Source organism: Gopherus flavomarginatus, chromosome 5 (assembly GCF_025201925.1).
Source record: "Gopherus flavomarginatus isolate rGopFla2 chromosome 5, rGopFla2.mat.asm, whole genome shotgun sequence".
Lineage (NCBI taxonomy): Eukaryota > Metazoa > Chordata > Testudines > Testudinidae > Gopherus > Gopherus flavomarginatus.
The window spans coordinates 107102248-107105125 of NC_066621.1; positions in this window are offsets into that span (position 1 = coordinate 107102248).

Here is a 2878-nt window from a genome sequence, read left to right on the forward strand (position 1 = left end):
GCTTAGATACATCACAAAAATGTTTTCATTCATAACAGACGTAATTGGAATCCAAATTAGAAGAGAAAACATCATATCAACGAGACCTACATTATTTTCCCCTTTATTATGGTTACAGAGCAGAGTAATTTACACTGAAGATCCCATTGCAAAAAAAAAAACATAAAATCAAATAAGGTGATTATATGCAAATATTTGAGTATAATTTCCACATTGATCAGACTGAAAGGAAGTAAGTACAGTTTATAGAGAATGTAACATTAAGGGCATTATCTGCCATATTATTACAGTGTCTAGTATTACTACTGCAATGACATTATGCTACATTTGTCTACATAGAAGAGTCTGTTTCTCTTTGTACCATGGCATAATGTTCAACTCATTATCATCCTGTAATATGTTACTGTAATTCACTATTTTGGTATCATGCCTCATCATCCTATCTCTGCACTTTTACTGATTTCTTGTTGCTAAATTTGATAACATATGAAATGTACATAGGGAGAAAATTGGAAATGAAAAGGGAGATAGAAAATGTAAAAGATGTTAATTTAGTGATTGTTTACAGCAGTGATTCTCAAACTTTTGTACTGGTGACCCCTTTCACATAACAAGCCTCTGAGTGTGACCACCCCCCCCCCATTGAATTAAAACACATTTTTATATATTTAACACCTTATAAATGCTGGAGGCAAAGTGGGGTTTGGGACGGAAGATGACAGCTCGCGACCCCCCAGTAATAACCTCACGACCCTCTGAGGGGTCCCGACCCCTCAGTTTGAGAACCCCTGGTTTAAAGAGCATATTATTGAATTTACTAAAGAGTACAAGTTTTGTAACGGGGACATCAACAGGTAGATTAACATTATTTATTCAAGTATATAGAGTAAGGAGAAATTGCTATTAAAATCCAATGTCAAATTCTAAAATGCATACATTGTTGTAATCATGCATTTATTAAAAATAGTAGTGAAACCCGGAGTTGGATTATTGAAGTATACGGCACAATATGGAATGTGATGGTCAGATAATTACATCCCTGGAACGTTATAAGTTCTCATGATAAGCTGACTCCTGCAATCTAGGGGAAAAAAATCTCCATGAGGGCCTTTAAAGATGATGTATTGGGCAGATCAAAATACTGAGCAGTAAGTTTCAGTAGATCTGTGTGCCTGTCCAATATTTATATTCGAAATGAAGATACCACCTGCTTAGCACACTTCCCCCGCCTAAAAGGACAATAGTTAATACACCACAAAACTTGGCATTTAAAGTATTAAAACTTGGTTTAATATACAGAAGCTCATACAAATGACTGCTGCTTAAAGTCCCATATGATTCCACCACAGACTACAACCAGGTTACATATGTAATTTACCTTCCCAAACAAATGGGAAATTAAGTGTGAAACCACACCATATAATACACACACCATTTTAAATGAGAAATCTTTTAAAACACAGTAACATACAAACAGAAACACAGTAGGATTATGCTATTATTGTGTTATAGGGAAAAAAAACAGAACTCATTTTTCCAGCGTTAACTGCAAATGCAGTTTTATATTGCACTGTGCCTTCTTCACTCTGGGTGTAATCCTCATTTTATGGTCAGGAAGATCTCCTCAAAAGAAGTTGACAAAACAAAAATCAATATAAGGAAACTCAGATTTAGATAATTTCATTTGCCTGGGGTGGTTGTTTCTTTATAGGTTGGAGACCATGATGGCAGGAATGTGTGTCATAACATAGGTTATTGTTTTGTACTGTTATTGTTATATCAGCTGATGAGTTGTTATAGCATAAATCAGTGTCACCAAATCTCAGAATTGAGGTATGTACTTGTGTGTCACATTAAGTAACTCAGTATATGTAAGACCACATCTTTCTATTTTTATATTTCCCTTTTTTTCTTGCATAGCAATGCATCAGACTGCTTCTTCATCCTGGCTTCATAGTAATCACTCTCACGTGTACACTTCTGGAGTGAACATAATTGTAATAAACGATTGAAAACTTTCAAATACGTATGTACACCTACCTTGGTTATTCCTCCTATCATCCTCTATTAGTTTTCATGAGACAATTTTTTTTTTCATAAAATGAAAAGGCAAAACAGGTGTTAGGTTATTTATATTTGACAAAATTCATATCATTTAAATAATTAAAACTAATTTGTGTTCAGAGCTACAGTTGCATCTTTATTAGAGAAACAAATACAAATAGGCATCTCTATAGAGCTGTTCATTCAATAATGAGATTAAGTAAAACATATTCCATAGCCTCAGTTCTCTCACATTAATATAGTAACCTAGGGTACTAATTTATTTGCCCTTGTTACAATTGTCCTTCCATTATGATTATATACAACTATTAAAAAACCCAAACCCACACATTTTAAATAATTTTTCTTAAAAAAAGTATCATAACCAAAATATCAAATATTCTTTTGATTTAACTATATTCTTGTTACAAACCTCATATGATGGTACTTTTTTAAAATTTAGTCACAGGAGAGAAAGTTTCATTTATAAATAAGAGTAAAATTTTGATGTAAACCCAATTGCATGACATTTTGTTTTTATTATATATAGCCTACAGTATATTATAAAATCTATTTTTAAAATAATACAGTAAATCTTGAGTGTAGCAGCCTATAATATTAAGCACTTTTTTAAAGAGAATAAGCTATGAATATGGCAAAACCCAAAATGCACTGTAAGTGTAATCGTAGTCTGCTAATAACCTGTTAAAGCAGCATAATACTTACCCTTGGAATAAAACGCATCAAAATACAACCGCAGGTAATAACTATGTGTATTCATATGTTTATGAGAAAACAAGCAGATTTCAAAAGGCAAAATATTTAGATAACTATA